The following is a 21,862-nucleotide window of genomic DNA, read 5'->3' as shown; positions in this document are numbered from 1 at the left end:
TGTATTTATATATATATATATATATATATATATATATATATATATATATATATATATATATATATATATATATATATTTCTCAGAGCTGTGTATGTATGCATATTTTATTGACCGGAAGAGCGACAAAATCAGCTTTGAAACAAAAATACTACGGCTGGATTAAATTGAAATGACCATAAATATAACTATATTTATATATATATATATATTTCTCAGAGCTGTGTATGTATGCATATTTTATTGACCGGAAGAGCGACAAAATCAGCTTTGAAACAAAAATACTACGGCTGGATTAAATTGAAATGACCATAAATATACACTTTTTAACATATTTTCTTGGTCGTGGGAAGAAGGCAAACTCAACATTGGCATTGGAAATATAATTCACCTGAACCAGAATTGCTCATACAGGTGCAAAACCTACGAAATTACGTGCAATTCCGCGGATGTAAATATAATGTAAATATAAAATAATTATGTATATAGTTATTTTATAGATACTATAATAAATATAGATACATATTTTATTTAAGTAGAAGTATTCGACTTTATTAGTTATGTTGAAATTATATGCTCTTATCGCACAAGCTTTGTGTAAAATTAATTATTTTTATTATAGTACCTATTCTCTTGGTTGTTACATCATATCAAGTTCGTCTTGTCGTGACTGAATGAAAAGCTCTAGGTGTAGCTTCTAGAGCTCTGATCTGGATTCTGGTCTGGGTTGTTATCGCTAGTGTGTTAGACGACATTGTTATTTTGCGAGTACGACTTTATTGAAATTTATAGTGTCACAAGATTTAAGGTATGCTTTGTACCAATTTGATAATTAATCTAATCTTTTGAATCTTACAATAAAACTTATCTGTTAAAATACTAGTTCATATTTACCATTTTATTACCAAAGGGTCCTTTTTTATCAGAGCAGACCTTGTGCCAGAGCAGAGGAAATAATGGACTCTACTATATTCCTAATTTGAAAGTGTATTAAAATTCTACTTTTAATTATTTTACCTCACATATTATTGATGTTTTCAAACTGCATCCCTAATTTTGTATGTTAAAATACTAATTGCATCTTAAGCACAATCTTGTGCAATAAATCCATTACTGTAATAAATACATTACATTGAAAAATACATCACGTTATTGTAAGTTTTTAATCACATCTGTCAATTTGAATTTGAATACGAATTTTACTAAGTTAGGTTAAAGTTTTAAAGTATGCAGCATAAGGATGAACCACTATTTTCCCAGAATACCATACAAGGTTGAAGGATTTGGCCAAAAGTTTTATCGCCTTTGAAGCCTAAGTGACATGATGGGAAATTTTCTTTCTGGCCCCTTTTCTTAGTTAGAAAAAAGGGCTGGAGTGTAATGAGCAGCAACCACAACATCAGATCATTGATCTTTCTGGTCATGTAACGTACCAAACAATAAATAATCGAAATATTCAACATAACTATCAAAGTTTACAATATAATTAGGCCTATACTTAGGTTAGCCTATTTCCAATTATGGCTGCATTATAAATAGCGGCCATCACGACAATCTAATCATCGATATTCATAGGTACTGAATCCTCAATATAACAATTGAAACTTTACTTTTTACTGTTTTTAACCCTCTGGCTGGCGCGCATTTGAGCTTTGACTGGCACCCTGTTTTGAAGCTTCGTGCAGAGTTTTTAATTTTTTATCCTGTACAATTAATTATTGGAGAAAACACAAAAGTGTTATACATCAAATTACTCTGCAGAATATGTTGTACAATATAAACATAATAATAATTTGACTTACCTGAATAATGGTGGATGTTTGATGGTCAGAAGTCAAAACTTTTTTTTTCAAAAAACACTTTTTTATATTATGCCATTAAAAAAAACTCAAAATTAATTTGATTTAAAAATCTAGAATATGCACAATGTTCACTTACTTATGCAAAAAAAGAAAATACATAGTTATAAACACTTTTATTTACAAATAAAATTACAATTGAAAAAAAAACAAGACTATATACAAGCACTAACAGTTGCTGAGTCGCGTCACACGGAAGTAGTCGGGAGCTTTTAGCGGCCAGTAAAATAACAAATATTCATATATATATATATATATATATAAAAGTGAATACATTATTAGAAGGCTTGGGATCTTGTGATTAAAGTGATATAACTTTTATGCGATTCGAGCCGTAATTATCGGAACTATGACGTAATTAGTAGACGATGTTTAATGAGTCGTATATTACGACTCTGCCAGTTCACGGCGGGAAAAAATGAGTCGTAATTCACGACGTTGCCAGCCGGAGGGTTAAGCATATACTATGATTCTAATGTGGTGGTGGCCTCTTATTATACTGCAGCCTTAAATTACATTATAAGTAGTTCAAATTTCTATATAGTTTAGCTGTTTTTATATATATTACAAAATATTAATTTAATGATGAATTAAAATCTATCTATGCTATGTATTTTTTTAATGTAACAAACAACATCAGAGTAATATTTAGTTACTTATTTTGAAGGATAATAAACGTGTCTTGACACCTCGTGACACTAAAAACACATGTACATCAATCATCATTGTTCTTGCGGCCAGCTGGCAATTACTCAAAATACCATACACATGATTTTACTTTGAATTAATTTGGAATATTAATGATGAACTGAATTACATTACAGGCTTTTAAAATAGTGGTAGAAATATTGGTATTCTATACAATAAAAGTAGCTGGCAATTGTTAAATATATGAATATCTATATGTCAAATGTATTTTTATTCAATAGTTTAGATATTTCTAATTGATAGTTAATTCAATTGTTGTGGTGAATGCTAATTATTTTGCAGCTAACTAGGATCTAGTAATAAAATATGTAACATTTAGTTACTTTTTACTATTTTGAGGGATAAACGTGTCTAACAGCCTGTGACACAAATAATATATGTACATCCCATTATACTTGCAGCCATTACTCAATACTTTATAATTTCAATAAACATTGAATCACAAAAAGTACTTGCTCCGCTGGGACTCAAACCTGGATCTCTCACTTGCTGGGTGAATGTGCTATCATTACACCACAGAGCCCTTACTTTTTACGATTCAATTATTTTGTATTTGGCCGTGTCTGTCACATATGTGTTTAAACCAAACTAACATTATCGGAAGACCAAATACCTGTCAAACTTCTTTTATTTACACTAATTAAATTTGTATAAATGGCAATAGCAAAAGTACTTGCTTCGCCGGGATACTTTATAAATGATTTGACTTTGTTTGGATTAATTTGGAATAATATTTCTATTCATTCAATACCTTAAAGAGTACTAACAATAAGTAATTCTAAATAACTAAAATTAAAATGTTTTTGTATTCAATATACCAGTTACATATTTGTAATCGACAATTTGGTACTCCGATTCGATTGGGGTGGCTGCTTACTATACAGCAGCATTACAGCCCTAATAACAGAAACTAATCGTTTGGTTTTGTTATGTTACAATTTTTGTTTGAAAACATCACCTTCATTTCAAATTTAAAACGTCTGTGTGTTGTTAAATATGTGACAAACAAAGCAAAGTATTGTTTCTAACTGCTAAACAAAACCTCAAAAGAGATCAGCGCATTATGCTATATATCAAGTACTTTATCAGGGTGGCCACCCGACCAGGAAACCGGGAATTTAACAGACCAGGGAATAAGCCGGGAATTTTTCTGAGAACCGGGAAAATTACAAAAGCAATTTACCGTCTCCAAGAACTTTTAAAATCGAGACATAATTTGACAACTTCTTGAATCAAGAATTTGTTAATCTCGAAACATTATATTATACACGACGTGGGTTGTGACATTGTGAATGAAGATCGACATATGTTCGCGAGCTTCATCTGAGGGTTGCCTCCACCAGAGTAGTGGAAATTACTTTGGTTAGTTCTACTCCAGTGCTGCGGCAAGCCCCTCCCCCCCCCCCAATACAATGTTTAAATGTATTGGACAATTTAAAATCGGCTGACCGTTCCAAACTTCGGCACTAAACGAGCGGTACACATTAATCGGGAAAGCGGCAGGGCGGTAGTGGCAGCGATACAAGCGGGTTTTAGTATTTAAGTATTATTCAGTCTTCGAAGTGGAGCTATAAGCAGGGTATACAAGGTGATTCATGAAGTTCTCCCCCCACTTCTACAGCACATTGTACTAGTAAAAATAATGAAAAAAATGTTATTTGAACATAGGTCCGAAAACGCTTCGTTAGCGAGTTACAGCTAGCGAAAGATTTCGCCTGAATTCCTGGGTAAAGAGTAAAATAAAGCCATACTGAACTTTTCGAAAGGTTAATTAAGTAAGAAAATATCGTGGATTCTTATGTATTTTTACCCTGATAAAGCTAATAAAATAGGTTTCAGAACTGTACCTGTAGTAGTTTTTGAGGGATTCAGGGTTAAATGCAAACAATTGGGGCACGAAACAATGTTTTTTTAAGTTTGATGTACAATAACTTTGTTAAACTGGTAATAAAATACATAAAAATCAACAAACATTAATTGTAGAGAATTTAATTCTGAGAAAATTGATATAATCAAAGTCCTAAAATAAAACAGAAAATAAGTACCAACAAATCGATTTTATTCAGTATAATACATTACTAGTTTTAAGCAAAATTAATCAGGTTGGGCCAACCGTACGCACCTTTTTATAATAGATGTTCGAAAATGAGGCCATCATTATCAATACATTTTGCAGCACGTTTGTGTATTGCTTTTGTTGCGTTTTATTAATTTTTCAGGACTTCCCTGTATCTGCACAGCCGAATCCATAATACGGGCAATTAATTCAATCACGAGAATTCGCTTTTGTCTTGTATACAATTGTCTTTTCATCCATCCCTATATGCAATAATCCAATGGAGATAGATCTGGTGATCTTGGTGGCAAGGGTGAGGCCCTCCACGACCAATCCAGTCTCCAGGAAATTGATGATTTTAAGTAAGCAGAAACGGCACGTGAAAAGTGGGGAAGGTGCTCCGTCATGCTGGAAGTACAAATTTTGTCTGAGATGTAAAGGAATATTCTCTAACTAGCTGCGGGCAACTCTTCTTGAAGGAAATGCAAATAAAAACTCAGCATTTAGGCGTCCAGGTAATATGAAAGGTCCAATCAGCCGATTGTGCAAAAGGCCACACCAGACATTGACGCTAAATCGGTGTTGAAAGTTCTGTTCCACTACCTCATGTGGATTTTCTTTGCCCATGAGTGTTCATTGTGCAAGTTATTGACACCATCCCGAGTGAATTGTGCCTCATCCGTAAACAAAAATACGCTTGTAGAGTTGATTATTAATATTCAAAAAGTTGCAAAACTCCAAGCGAAGCGGACCATCCCCTAGCTGTAGATGTTGAACCTTTTGTTTATGAAACGGATAAAAATTTGTTTCGATTAAGTGACCTCCACACCGTTGACTGCGAAACTCCTATCCGCCTAGAAATACGTCGTGTACTTACGCCTGGACTGCGATGAACAGCATTAATAACAATATCATCATCAAGTTGGACAGCTCGTTCATAATTGGTTCTAGTACTTGGTAGTGATCCTGTTTCCCGAAGAGTACGAAAAGTTCCTGAAAATAATTTGGTATCTGGAATCCTCCTATTAGGGTAACGTAGTTCATATTCTTCTACAGCAGCTCTAGCACTACCATTACAGTAACCCAAAATAAAAACAAAAACATATCGGCGTATTCCTCTGATGTAAATAAGTAAGGCATTTTTTTCGCTGAATAAACAATCGAATTATAACTCACAGAAAAAATTGCATTTAATAACACGATTCACAGAACCCGATCTCCTGCTGTAGCTTGCAAAACCACCACTAATACACAGTTCTAACGTAACAGTACAGAATACCATTGTTGATCAGCTGTTATTCGTGCGTTACCAACATAGAAATTTAATAAAAACAAAAAACTGCATTTCGATGATTAGTAAACAATAATGGGAAATTGTTTGGTTCATTTATTTTCGAACATTTGATGTAAATTTTTATTAAAAAAAAATACAACGTAATAAAACATGATATTTTTATTTACAAAACAAATTTATTTAACAGTTAATCTTGTTTTCTCAATTTATCTCATCATTAAGGAACAAACATTTTGTTTTTGTTTTATTTCAACTAAATTACCGTACGGTATTTCTTTACAGCTAGTAATGTATTATACTGAATAAAATCGATTTGTAGGTACTTATTTCTGTTTTATTTTAGACTTTGAATTATTATCAATTTTTCTCAGAATTAAATTCTCTACAATTAATGTTTGTTGATTTTATGTATTTATTACCAGTTTAACAAAGTTATTGTACATCAAACTTAAAAAAAACATTGTTTCGTGCCCCAATTGTTTGCATTTAACCCTGAATCCCTCAAAAAACTACTACAGGTACAGTTCTGAAACCTATTTTACTAGCTGTATCAGGTAAAAAAATACATAAGAATCCACGATATTTCTTACTTAATTAACCTTTCCAAAAGTTCAGTATGGCTTTATTTTACTCTTTACCCAGGAATTCAGGCGAAATCTTTCGCTAGCTATAACTCGCTAACGAAGCGTTTTCGGACCTATGTTTATATAACATTTTTTCATTATTTTTACTAGTACAATGTGCTGTAGAAGTGGGGGGAGAAACTTCATGAATCACCCTGTATAGTTCGGTTCGTTGAATAATGTATGTTTGATATACCCGGTTAGAAAGAAAGGTGTGTTTGCGTCCGACATGTTGCACAGCAATGATAGAATGAGCTGAGGGCTGATCAGCAGGAGATACATTTATTGTTTAAAATTGGTGGCAGGTAAGTGGCATCGTGTGGTACCGCCCTGCCGCTCACGTCTGTCGTGAGTGTTCCTCATATGTACAAGCACCCACCGCTTACCACTTGTATCGCGGCCGAGACCTCGGTTGGTCTATGAATGATTGCTCCTCAAAACCTTCCGATTGGTTATCAGTATGTACATAGGATACTTGCCAGTGTAAATGCAGCTTACGTTGTCACCAGTCTACAGATGGTAGACGGCCAGCCAACCGAATCAAACACGCTTGTCAGTTTAGTCGTCAGACGATGGTTTTCGTCGTATTGTTTGCATGATGGCTGGAAATCCTGTAAGTTAACTATTTATCTCCGATTAACTATTTATCTGAACGACTTCCCCGTACACATGACAATCGGTCGGATGATTCAAACTGTTCAAACCAAATAGTCCAACATGTATAAGGGGCCTTATGTCAGTTATGTAGTTCATGAGTATAATCTAATGAACACGTGCTGAACTACACCCTTTCGTGCGTTTATTTACTTTGTAATAACTTTGTGGTTTATGTTTTTTCTGTTCTAGGGGTGATTCTAATCTCGCATCATATTCAGGCTGACACAAAATATTTAGGAGCCATTAATTGATAACATCAATTGTGCTCGTATTTTGGTGTAACAAGAGTAGGTACTGTTCTGTACCAAACTGGTGTATATTTACTTATTCTACAGATCACGAACTAACCGCACTTTGGTAACTTCCGTAGCAGATAATTTTCAGATACATTCTTCATGTATTGGCTTTCAGTGGGATATATATTGAGAGCCACGAGACTTTCGTGGGACTCTAACCAGGGCCACCGCCAACGATGAGAATCTGGAAAAGCGTGCATTACGCATGAATTTTGGATTTGGGGAAATATGCGTTAATTTTTATAGTGTTTCTGAAATTTTTAGTAGGGATTGATCGTTTCCGATACTCGATACCGGGGCTCTTTCTACTCGATTCCGATACCAACAGACATGCTTAAATACACTTAAAAAATCACGATTTCACTATATACTACTCATATGAGGAAGCTGAATGTCGAATCCATAAAAATTCTATTCCCGAATGACTACTGATCAGCAATACGTAAATTATCGATTCCTTCGAAGTTCATCCACCGCAGATCTCTAACCCGCAATGCTAGATTGCAGTTTGCTCCACAGTAGCGCTGTGTTGGTATTTATTTGTTTTCTTTGTTTATTCTGTATGGGATATATGTATTTTCCAAACATCACAGAAAGGAAAGTTATTAGTTATACACAGTGATTTGTCAACACGTCGAAAAACATGGGGATAAAAACTAAGGAGCTTGAAATAGATGATAGCGATAAATCGTCACCGAATTCCTCGCATATCGCTAGCGACAAAATGTTAGAGTACCATAGCTTTGTGGCATTTCTTGCAAATAAGTTAGTGACAATAAACTGTTACTGTTGAACTTGGCGTACTGTAAGGGTTAAATACAGTATTACAGTTATTTATTTGGTTTGAAAATAGATTAGAGAATCGGAAATTTTTGACCGCGAAAACCGGGAATTTGAAGAGGTTTTGAGTGGCCACCCTGTTTCCAAGTATTATTCCAAGTGTCATTTTGGTAATTGTTTACTTTAGCTACTTCACAATATTTTTTGGTTTTTAAAAAGAAAAATGTTTTAAAAACAGCAGATAACAAATTTCAAGTTTAGAAATATTTTTAACACTTTGAGTGCTGGCTAAATAACATGTAACTCTGTAGAATGCTGGGCGTTTTTGGTGGTTTTAAAAAATGTATTAAAAAAAAAGTATTTAAGGTATAAGAAAAGTACTTACATGCCTTAATTCAGCTTACTTTCGTCCTTCTTTTAACGTGAGATTTTTTGTGTTATTTTAGTAAACTACGCATAAAAAATGTTTTTGAAAAACATATATTTTTGAAAAGAAAAAAAATTATTTTTGAGACAGTTTTTTTATCTAACAAACTAAACTAAGCATATATACAATTATTTACAATGACTCATTTACAAAACTATCCTTTGAATAATACAAATCATGTTTTTATATTTTGTACTTTTTTTACAAAAAAACTATGCTGACATATTGATGCGTCGGCATTACTTTCGCCGTCAGTACCGTTTTCAGCATCTGTAACATAATAATATACTATGTAAAATATGAATATATTTTCATTTTATTCATATGAATAGAATATTAGTTGAATAAAGTTAATTTATTATAATACGAATTATAGTTTGATTCACGAAAACAATAACATAACCAAACTTTTAGACTGATGTTTATGTGATAAATAGACTTATTCTTACCTGAAATATGTGTCTCATCTTCTTCCATAAAATCAATGTCAGAATCGTCAAAAATACTATCAACAACAATAATACTATCTTCATCTAATACATCACTGATTGCAACGTCGTTCAAGCTCCGAGAAGCCATGATTGCGCCATTGACTGCCGGCTGCAACGAACGTCACGTAAACAAAGCGACCGAAGTTGCTTTGTCATCAAGCTCATTCAATACATCTGACGCCTTCTAGCAGGGAATTGTGTTACTAAAAACCCAAATAACATTGTAGAGTAGGCAAAACCCGTTTAAATACGGACAATGTAATATAATACCAATTGAAATGACAACCACCTAAAACTACGGGATTAGCATTCTTCGGAAGTTTCGCCGTTTCCGTAAAATTACGGGATTAGCACTCTAAGTGTTAATATTGTAAATGACACTAGTAGTTAAATGGGCTAACAGTAACGCATCCGGCCATCAACACGGACTGCTTTGGTGCTGCCCCGAGCTGGATGGCAACAAACAAACAAAATCCATTGAGATAGTACCAAAATACAGGATGATTCAAAAAGAATACCACAACTTTAGAAATTTATAACTCTGCAGAGAATACAAGGAAAGCTAAGCACTATATATCGGCGAATTAAGGAAGCTCTAAAGTTTAATTTAGTTGCTCATTTGTTCACATGAGGCGCCTTTGACAAGGCGTCAGTGTCAGTTGATGCTAAGATGGCAACTACTAAACAGAAAGCTTTTTGTGTTATTGAGTACGGCAGAAGTGAATCGACGACAGTTGTTCAGCGTGCATTTCGAACGAAGTATGGTGGTCAACCTCCTGATAGGTGGTATATCAAACGTTGGTACAAACAGTTTATAGGGAATGGATGTTTGTGCAAAGGGAAAAGTTCTAGACGACCGCGCACCAGCTACGAAAATGTAGCACGCATACAGCAATCATTTGTTCGCAGCCCAGGTAAATCAACTCGAAGAGCTAGCAGAGAGCTGCAACTTCCACAAACAACTGTAAGGAGATTCCTACGGAAAAGGCTAGTAATGAAACCTTATCGTCTGAATTTGGTTCAAGCTCTTTCTGCAGCTGATAAGATCAAAAGAATCGGAAGCAGATGAATCTTTCGTTTCGAAGATTGTGTTTAGTGATAAAGCTACTTTTCACATTAACGGGAAAGACAACTGGCACAATGTCCATATTGATAATCTGCGGGGAAAAATTGAGCATGAACGTGATTCGCGTAAGGTGAACGTTTTCTGTGCAATTTCAGCAATAAAGTTTCAGGTCCCTTTTTCTTTGAAGGAGCTACTGTAACTGGACTACAGTATCTGGAGATGTTGGAGAATTGGCTGTTCTCTCAGCTCGAACAAGAAACACAACAATTCATATTTCAGCATGATGGAGCGTCAACACGTTGGCACTTATTTGTCCGTGACTACCTGAACGTCAACTAACCGAGGCAATGGATCAGCCGCCAGGTAGCCCGCAACAGAACACTTCATCACTGGTCTCCAAGAAGCCCTGACCTTATCCCCTGTGATTTTTTCTTATAGAGGTATGTTATGGATATGGTGTTTTGGCCACCTCTCCCAGCCACCATTGATAATTTGAAACAAGAAATAACAACAGCTATCCAAACTGTTACGCATAATGTGCTACTGAGAGTGTGGAACGAGTTTGAGTATCGGGCTTTTTTGCTCGAGTGTCTGGAGGGGGTCATATTGAACATCTCTGAACTTGTTTTTGAGTGAAAAAAAGAAAATTTTTAATACTCTTTGTAATGATGTGTAACAGAAGGTTCTATTATGTTTCTTCCATTAAATACAAATTTTTAAAGTTGTATTCTTTTTGAATCACCCTGTATATAATTCCAAAAGACTGATCACTAATGTTCACTAAATAATATAAAGTCATCTAACCATATTAAACCCATCTTACAAAAAACAAAATAACAATGTATCCTCAGCTGTGTATCCTCAACAATGGCCGCCACATATGTTGCACAAAGAAGAAAAGGATTGTAAAATTCTAAGTTGAACTGTAAAGTACACAATATAAGATCATTATTTTAACAACCAAAAAACTTAATAGAGGAACCACATATTGTCCCCTCCCCCCCCCTCAAATTAAACAGTTTTAGGGCAATTCAAATGTTTTATTAATTAGACAAAATGTTGATTTATCCGGCCAAACAAAACAAGCCATTTCATCATGCAAGATCAGCTGTTTTGTACTGAAATAAAAAACTAATTGAATTTTGGAAAGTTGATCACATTAATGTTATTACGCTATGAAATATAAAAATATAGAAAGCTGGTTTATGTGTATAAACCATACCAAAAACTTTGTAAGTAATAGTTAAAAGTTTTATTCTATTAGTATTTAATAAAACTTGAATATTTGTTTTATGTAACAATTTATGCGCAAAGCCTACCTAGAATATTTTAAAATGTTTGTATAGTTAATTCTATTAATTTATAAATTTCAATTTTAATTTAATTCAATTAACCTAGTTGCATTACTATTGGATTTGTAACTAAGTGAATTAATTTGGTGATAAACTTTTTGTATGTATAGAGAGCATAGAGTAATGTTTAGTGTGACAAAACCTGTGATGGAGCCATACTTCACAAACAGCTGATTGTACAATTTCTTCCATTAATACGTTTATTGTCTAGTGATTTAAAACTTTAGTCAGTTGTATGATTCAGTTGTATGATTCAGTTCAGGCTTGATTCAGTTAATAAAACAAATTATAATAATTGCTTTGTAAATCACATAAAACCTTATATTAATTGTTTCTTTATGTAAATCCCTATAAGAAGTATCACGTGTATAGCATTTTTGTACAGTAAAACCTTGTTTATCTGGATTAATTGGGACCTGATATGATATGAATTAAAATCTGGATAAACTGACAATACAGTAAAAACACAGAGAAAAAGTGAAAGTTTTTATTAGGTACAGAAAAAATAAATCAAAATGTGTATCCATACTGTGTGTAGGTTTTAGATATGTGTCAATAATTTATATGGAATGGGATTTTGTATTGTAGTCAATTACGCATTAAGGTCGGGAAACACATATCCGCACCGTGCGCGACTTGTGAGTCAACCGAGTGTCGGTGTGGGCTCAGCTCAGTCACCGTGAGGCCACACATGTCCGTATGCTGTCCGAGCGCAACAATTTCACTGTTTAGATAAGAGCATATTTCTTTTGGATTTCTAAGTGACAGATACTTAAAAAATATTCAGAAGATTAAGTGTTGCTTGAGATGAAGAATTTTAATTTTATTTTTGTAATTTTTATTAATTGCTGTGGTGACTGAAACATTGTAATGCTGCAGTTAATCTTGGTACAATCAGCTAGTATGTAAAATCTGTAAATAACGTTATCTTTGTTATATTTTTTATCCTTATTATTCTTGTTCGTTGTGTTTTCATTGCTGTGAATTTCGGTCAAATACACCACAAACAGTATATTTGGTATTTTTTGTATAAATCCAAGAGCTTATAGTGTGAGGCCAAGAGTTTCCTATGTTACAAGCCTTTTTATAGTAATTTGTAAAAAATAGTAAATATTTGTAAAATACTGTAAATTTGTAATATACTGGAGAACATGGTTTTTTCTTGCTTGAAAATCTTATTGTAAATAAAATATTTTTATTTTAACTTTATTGTAGTGAAAAGAATAAAAAATAAAAATGTCATAGAAACATTCTAAATATGACCCATACAAAATACCAGAATAAATTTATCAAGTAACTTCAATACATCCAAGATAATTAGAATTTTGCGCAAATAGGTATGTCCTTGTTATTTCTTGATTAATGAAAACTTTTTATAGATTTTACATAATTCGAATTTAATTGTTTAAAATCACTACAACAATATTACTACATAGTTTTTAAATTTGTTGTAATTTTAGCACAATAAGAAAATATGACTAGTTTACTCTAAATGTAAAAAAATTTAATACTTTTATCAATAAATATGATTTTGTATGCGAACGCAGGATGTAATGTTAGTAGGCTATACTAAATAATTCAATAAAATAGAACGTTTAGACTACTTAAATATTTTGGAAAAAAGAATTCAACAGTAACCAACATAGAATTATATTTCAAAACTCTATTCAAATTTATACTTTTCCAACTTCTCATTTTCCGTAATCTTCTTCTACACATTCTCATTATACTCTGCATTCTGATATTTTTCACTCGATTGATCATAACTTTAAATAGTATGATAAATAAATAACAGGAAACTTCCTTATTTCTTCGATAAGTGTTCTATATCCATGACTGACCGCACCGTGCGAGTTAAAATTCAAAATCCACATATCGGTGACGGTGCGGCCACGACGGTCTGGTGTCGGTGCGATCCTGTGTGGACTTGCTGGTTGAAAACTGCACTGCAATTCTTTCACTGTATGGCGAACTACACATGGCCGACACATGTGTCGGGCATTGTGCGGGTATGTGTGTCCCAGCCTTTAGCAGTGATTTTCTTACGTGTAATTTAATATCAACTTTTTTTTGTGCATGTAAATGACTGTGGCATCACTTTCCTCTTTATGTGTAATATTATTAAGGTAACCTTAGATGGGCTAATCTTAGAGGAACCGATTGTTTATTAAACCTAAAACAATAATGTAATTAGAATTATACAAATTGATGTATAACTTTGGTTTATTATTATTCAAAAGAAAAACGAAATGTTGTTTATTGTTTTGTATAAGATACTCAATTTCTTTTTGTATCTTTGATACACTATTTCCCGAAAGTACCAGATAGTTTGATACCATAATTCCCATGTTATTCTGTCACTCAACATAAATAAACATTAGGAGGTCTAATTGTGCTGATTTGGCATCAGAATGAGTCATGACATCTTCTGATTCTTCATTATCAGAAACGTTCTCCCTGCCATTTGTTATTGGTGAAGAACGGGCTACTTATGTGAACGGTGTGAAAAAGAACATATTCAGTATTTCCCTCCAAGTCTCAAAGAATCAAGAAAGTTTGAAAAGAAAGAACATACTTTCTCTATTGGCTCATCAATGTTGTGAAAGTCAGACAAACAAAAAATACAACTCTCAAAAATACCCCCCGATGTATGCAAAACTGAAGCCTAAAAATCAAAGTGTGGATGAGTTTTTTACAAAAAATATTGAATTCTAACCTTCAAATTATAAATCAAAATCAAAATTACACTAGAAACACTGCCTCACTAATTTCCCCACCTCCTGAGACACTGCCCCCAGCTTTCACCAGTTTTTTTTGGGAACGTTGGAACAGGAAATACTTCAAGCAGTCCAGGGAACATCTAAGTCTTACCCACCCATACCCACACTATCTCCCCAGGAACCTGGAATGCAGATCCTTGTGCAGGCAGAAGTACACCAGCCCAATTCTTTTTTAGGCCAAAAAGAAACACTAAGTCCAGGAAAAATACAAAGTCCACATCTATGAGAATAAACATTTTTTCATCAAAATATAGATAGAAATGGGGAACAAAATTGACATGCTAAATCACCTACTACACTCCAACAGTCCAGATGTATAGTTGTACTAACTGAACATGGCCTTAAACAGGACACAATTTTAAATGCTAAGCTAATGAACTACACACTTGTGACTGCCTACAGTAGGGAAAAACACATTAAAGGAGGTGTAGCCATATACAAACAACTCTAGGTTTACCAAAGAAACCCATAAGCCTGGATGTTGAAAATTACAGCCGAGAAATGGAGTGTGAAATATCTGCAATAAAAATAAAACTCAGTAGGAAAACACATTTAATGTGTCCCTAGGGTGTTTACAGACCGCCAAATGGATCTTTAGACACTTTTCATCATAGCTTGACAGAGATATTGGACAAAATGGACGCCTGTCAGTGTAACATCATTATTGCTGGAGGACTTTAATATTGACTCCCCTGAAAGACTCAAGAGAACAAAAAGAGGTAACGGAACTCCTAGCATCATACAACATAACAAGAATGACTCTCCCACCACCAACACGCATAACAGCCAACACTCTGTGACTTCAATAGACGCTATCTGTACAAACCTGGAGACCAACAAAGTGACTGTAAATGTTTTCACATACTGGACTATCCAGACCACACAGGACAATTTTGTACCATAGAGCTACCTGAAAGGTGTTCAGTCAAATCGTTCACAAAACGCAGACATCTGAATAAAAGAAATCTTTCTGAATTAAAAAATCTCGTAGCTGCAGAAAACTGGGAACATGTCTTAAACACTGACAATGTTGACGAAGCATATAATAACTTCAGTAATACCATTGTAAGAGCTTTGGACTGTACATGCCCATACAGAAAGTCGCAGATTACCCAGCGACGGTCACATATAAAGATGGTCTACAATGAAGAAACAAAGGTCCTGAAAGATGAATTTCTTAAAGCTCAAGAAAATTATAGATTGACAGGAAACCAGGAAGACAAAGCTGAAGCTGCTAGGAAAAAGAAAACCTATGACTTGAAGCTTAAACAACTTAGAAGTGAAGCAAGCACTGAACACATTGCACAGGCTAGTTAACAAGAGCAAAGCAATATGGGATGTCATAAAACAGTGAACGGAAAGCAACACATGAAACTTCAGAAGTAACTATGACATGCTTAAAAATTGGTGAACAGGAAGTGACAGATGCTACAAAAATTGCAAATAATATTAACTCCTTTTTTTCAAAAATTGCTGAAGAGACACTTAGGAACCAAGTGAGGCAATAACTACTCGCAGGAGAACCTCACTGAAATTGCAACCCCTCTATCTATCCTTCATCCTGCAACAACTGAAGAAATACAGACAATTATAAATTCCATTAAACCAAAATCATCAGTAGGTATTGATGACATATCTTCAAAAAATCATCAAAATCTGTGAAGAACTCTTCTGACTCCAATTTTAGCTATCTGTAAACAGGTCCCTTAACCAAGGCATCTTTCCCTCCAGACTTAAAATTGCTAAAAATATATCCCAAACACAAACAAGGAAAGAAAGATGAACCAGCCAACTATAGACCCATCTCTCTCCTACCTACTACTTCAAAAATTATTGAGAAAATAGTTCTTTGCCAGACTACTCACACACCTTCAACAAAATGGCCTCTTGACAGACAAGCAACATGGCTTTACAAAAGGGAAGTCCAACAACAACTGCAAATTGCTGATCTGGTAGAGTTTCATAGTAGAGAACATAGAGTCCGCAACACCATCTCCAGCGTATACTTAGACCTGAGTAAAGGCATTTGATTGCCTTGGTCACGATCTCATTTTGGTTAAATTAAAAAAGCCTAGGCATTATAAAAACAGCCCTAAAATGGTTCGAAAGCTACCTGAAAGGACGGACCCAAGTAGTAGAGGTGAAGAAAAATGAACATGGGCAAACAAGTACTGTGCGATCAGATCCAATACCAACAAGAAGAGGCGTACCACAAGGATCAGTCTTAGGGCCAGTACTATTTATTTTATTTACAAATGACCTACCAAAGTACATGACACCATACAGTGAAACAATTTATGTATGCTGATGACACTGTGCTCTTATTAGCCAGTAATAATAACGAACATTTGGGAAATTGACACATACATATCTGTCAACATGGCACAACAATACTGCATGAGTAATGACCTTGTTTTTATTAATCAAAATAAAACTAAACAGATGTATTTTGGAAGAAATAGAAAGGACTCAACAGCACTCCCTGATCTTCAGAATGTAAACATGCTGAAACACCTAGGTGTAACACTTGATAGTGATTTATCATGGAAAAATCATGTAGACAATCTGTGCAAAAAACTAAGCTCTGCCATATTTGCCATAAAAAAGAACTCAGCAGTCAGTTCACCAGAAGCTTCAAAAATAGCATACCATGCCCTTTTCCAAAGCCACTTACAATATGGAATAGTTGTTTTGGGGGGAACTTCAAATGCCAACCTGCAGCGCCTACTGAAATTGCAAAAGAGGGCTCTCAGAATAATGACTGGTCAAGGCCCAAGAGAAAGTTGTAGAAATACATTCAAGGATTTGAAGATTCTTACAGTTATTTCCATTTACATATTGGAAAACTGTTCTCTTTTGTGTTACTAGAGACCTAACAAGGCATAGAGATCTGCATGGACACAACACAAGACATGCAGGCAACTTCCACCTTCCGGCACACAGAACAGCCACCTATGCAAAAAAACCATCTTATGCTGGAATCAAGATATATAACACCACTGCCTGAAGACTTGAAGACCAACAGCCCACAGAACCTGAAGAAGGAACTCCGGACCTGGCTCCAGGAAAGACCCTTCCTACAGCATGGAAGAGTTCTTCAATTGGAGGGGACAATGCATGAAGACCCAACTCATGAGGAAGAAGATATTTTTTGTCTTTAAACTTGACATGTATTCTAATCTTGATGATTATGAATAAAGAATTTCTGATTTACTTATACAATTTCTATGTCGATAATCCTATTGTCGGTCTAAGTCAATCATTCACATCTTCCAAATTTACACTTATGAACCTCTCGCAGACTATTCTAATTACAACATTCTAAAATTTGTATTATATTGTACACATTATTCTGAATGCCGTATATGTGTTAAAAAAAAAAAAAACAAGCTGTGATTGAAATTCAATAAACTTATTTATTCTTGAAAACATTTTATTCCCTCTACTCTATAATACCAATCCAGAGATCTGGATAAATGAGGTTCAGATGAATGAGATTGCCTGTAATAATTATAAAGATGTTTCTTTTAATAGATTACATATATGTGAATGTGAAAACGGACTCAAATCTTAAGACTACCTTTTGTTGGCCTAAAATAATATGTTTTTTTTTTTTTAACTAGACAAGATTCATATACTTTAATTAATGCAACCAGCTACTAATTTAATAAGTACAGTAATAATAAAACGTTTTGCACAATGGTTTCTAAAAACAATTTGGTTGAGTGGAGGTAGCAAATGGTTTACTTAGTTTACAGATTTTAGGCATGAAAATTTTGGTTCTTTTATTACGCACTTTGTTTATTCAAATTAAGGTAGTGTCTCTATGTTTTCAAAAATTCCTATTGTATGTAATATTTGCTACACATATTTAAAGAAAAACTAATTGGTCTTCAGATTGACAAATGAGACACTCCATAGGCAAGTTTATCCTGTAATACACTCTAGATGAACTGCCAGTAACTCGTAATAGTATATTCTTTGATCTAATCTGAATTGAATATTGAGCTATTCTGGTGAGAGATTATTTCATTCAATTTTAAAACTGTATAAATATTTGTAATTTATTTCAAAACAATCGCAGCACAAATGAACCACTCATAGAAATAGAGAGACAGACAGACAAACTGGGAGGGGTAGTAAACAACACAAGTGTGATGTAAATTGAGGTATCAGTAGTTTACAGCTGTGTGTTCACAGTTGGCACATATTGCCTCCATGACACACATTGAGTCACCATTTTGTAACATAACTCCATTAACTATAAAATAAACTCAATCATAACAATATACATAATAAAATTTAAAGTATTTCAAACAGTACTATTATGAGATGGCACAAGAGTAATAATTTTATTATTTAATGATTTTTTCCCATAATATGCAAATCATTAATATGATCACCAATCTAGTCTTTCTCTTGGAACTTTAGTTGAGGATGCTTTTTCAACGGGTTAAAGGAGTATTTGGATGCATATATGTAGATTCTGTGCGTGATGAAATAAAACTCTCATTTAGCCTTTAACACTGAGTGTTTTCCTACAATTACTTAAACTAAAAAGTTTCTGAATTTGCTTCGAATTTTAATACTTTATTACATGCTTCAGTGTTTGTTTACGAGTACACATCTTTATTTTTTTCCTTCCTGAGGGAAAAGGACAGTTTGTCCCCGCGCTTAGTCCTAAAAGGTTGCGCCTACCTTAATTTAATTTTGTCTCCTCAAAGTCCGAGGCTTTTGCAAAAACCAATCAGATTTGAGGGCTCCTGTTCTCTGATATCCTTGGGGCTGAGGAGATATGCTCCCATGTATCTTTTCCGAGTTTCTAAGATGGCAGGACAATCTAACCAAATGTACTCTGCTGATTCCTCCTCTTCTCCACAGAGTCTACACTCGTCAGTCTGACTAAGGCCCACCTTCATAAGATGCTTCCTTAGGGGGCCATGTTCTGTCAACATTCCTAATATTAATCTTACACCCTCCTTATTCTAATCTAATAAGAGAGCTGTCCACCCTTTAACGTAAGGAGAGATAAACAGTTTGGATAGTCTTAATCCTGAGGCTCTACTCCTAATTATTGTGTCTTATCCTCTTTTCCCAATCTTTGACCAGAGCTTTAATGTTGAAAGCTATCCCGCAACGTGGCTCAGGCCCCACCATTGTGGATTCCGCTCCCTTTTTGGCGAGGATGTCTGCTTTTTCATTTCCATGAATGCCTTCATGACCCAGTACCCAACTGAGTGTTACTCTGTTATTCATTGCCAGCTCTGCTAGAGCATTCTTATATTACCAGACCGCTTTCGAATCAAACGAACAGGTATCAAGTGCCTTCAGTGCAGCCCGACTGTCAGAAAGTATTAGGTATTTTAGTCCTTTTGTTCTCATTTGTATGAATCTTCTGGAACATGAGTCTATTGCCATGACCTCCACCTGAAAAACCGTAGCATGTCTTCCTAGGGGCACAGCCATGTCAACTCCTGGCCCGTGTATTCCGTATCCTGCCCTAGAGTCATGGAGTGAACCATCTGTGGAGTACACACCTTACAGCCCACACTGGGTACAACAAAAACCGATGTGTCACTTAAATCCAGGCAATCTTATGAATGTCCAGGAGTGGCACTTCACTAACCGCAAATGTTGAGATTCTGGGGCGCAAGGGTAATTCGATAGGTCTAGTCTACTGCTGGAAATGACCGTTGGAGTTGGTGGGGTTCATTCCCTTAGAGTCAAAGGTTCTTGCCAGCTTAGACATAAGGTTGTGCCACCCCCTGCCTGCTTTGGCTGAAAGGCTGATTCAGAGCTAGCTTTCCCTTCTTCCGAGGGGACATGACTTCAGATTAGTGTCCTAAATTTATCGTCATGAATCTCGACAGGAGGCGACCCCTACCCCCAACCTTACCCATGCAGAATATCCTGTCACTTCGGAAACAGCGCAAAGGTCCTATAGGACTAGATACAATTTTCTAAGCTTCTTTTCCTGAGAGAGCAATTATCTCACATCTTGTGTATGTGGTTATACAAATAATAAAATTTTAACAAATCTTTCAAACATGAGCAAGTTTGAATGCTACGTAAACCGGGGCTACTTTGCACCACTTTTAGGAGTTAAAATAAATATTATCTCATAAAAAATAAAGCATTTCAACAAATTAACAAACTACTGGTTTTTATTAATTCTTATACATCCAGGAAACCATTCCACACTCATAAATTTTTGTATTATATATTTAAATATTTTTTATGTATTTTTTTAATTTGGTGCAAAGTATACCATAGGAGCGGGTTACTTTGCACCACCTGAAAAATTATTTATCTTTTTCTGAAAAACTTTGTTGGTGCAAAGTAAGACCTATTCAGAATCCCTTAAACATCTGTTGGAACCACTGAATACTTATATGATTTAATTTTTTTTCACCTGAAAGGGGGAAAACATCAAAAACTCATGATACGTCACAAAGTGTATTTGGGAAAATTTACAGTGACAAAATGACAAACTTAGAGATTTTGAAGCTTAAAACCTAATAAATACTTGCAGGTCTATGTTCAAAAACATTATAACATATAATACGCACTTAATAATGCATATTCTTAAAAAAAATTTAGTCCATTTTTCCAAAATTGTCTTGAAGCTCTGGAACTGCAAATATTCCTCTTTTGCTCAAAAATTTGGGAGGATTTATAGATCCAGCAATTTCATTCCACTCATAAAATAAAACATCCTTATTAACAGGCCACTTCCAGTTGCCTAGGGACTTCATCATTGCACTTACAAAAGCTCCATTTTCATCAACGTTTACAGTGGTACCTGGGTAATATTCGTTTTCGTAGTTAACAACAACAAATTAATCTACTTGTAGATCAGACTTGTTGATGGGTCTCAGTCCTGATTTTATTGTTAGAAAAGCCTCTTCTTTTGCTGCTTCATTGATCTCCTCTAATTTCTTTTTCCTATAGGACTTCCAGTCATCGTCGGAGGAACTTTCATCAATACACATTTCTGATGGGTCATCTATGGACTCATCACTACTATCCCGTTGAAATTTAGGCTGACACGATTTTTTTCCTTTAGTTAAACAAGTGTGGTTGCCTTACTCGTGCTTGGTGTTTGGTCATCATTCATAGATTGTGGGGGTTTAACACTAGCATTATCGCTAGTTACAAATGATTGCATGGAAATCGTTTCTTCGTGAGATAAACTTTTTCCTGCTGGCACAGCAAGTTTCTTTTTTCTTGTTATTTGTGGCTTTGTGCTGCAGGCCTGTCGTGTTGACTGCAGGGCAACGAGGAAAGCAGAACAAACAGCTGAAGGCTCTACTTATGCTGGTGCAAAGTAACCCCGTCTTTCTCTTAAAAGTAACCTTAAACTTAAAATGGATGATAATTTAATGAGTATTGATATAAACTCTTAGTTACTGTTGTTATTTGTAAGATAATAAAATTCTACACATAAATATACCACATTTGCCTTTCTCTGACGT

At 34.6% G+C, this 21,862-nt stretch overlaps 1 protein-coding gene across 1 annotated transcript in view; it reads left to right on the top strand.

Moving 5' to 3' along the window:
• The first annotated feature begins 703 nt into the window (after positions 1-703).
• Positions 704-21,862, top strand: part of LOC124358989 (importin subunit alpha-7) — a 50,462-nt gene continuing 29,303 nt past the window's right edge. Inside the window, exon 1 of the mRNA XM_046811287.1 lies at positions 704-806. The gene's annotated coding sequence lies outside the window, so the exon portion shown is untranslated. The remainder of the gene's footprint in view (positions 807-21,862) is intronic.

This window comes from Homalodisca vitripennis, chromosome 4 (assembly GCF_021130785.1).
Source record: "Homalodisca vitripennis isolate AUS2020 chromosome 4, UT_GWSS_2.1, whole genome shotgun sequence".
NCBI lineage: Eukaryota > Metazoa > Arthropoda > Insecta > Hemiptera > Cicadellidae > Homalodisca > Homalodisca vitripennis.
Note: the sequence above shows the minus strand (reverse complement) of the source record. Positions and strands in the feature narration are given on the sequence as shown.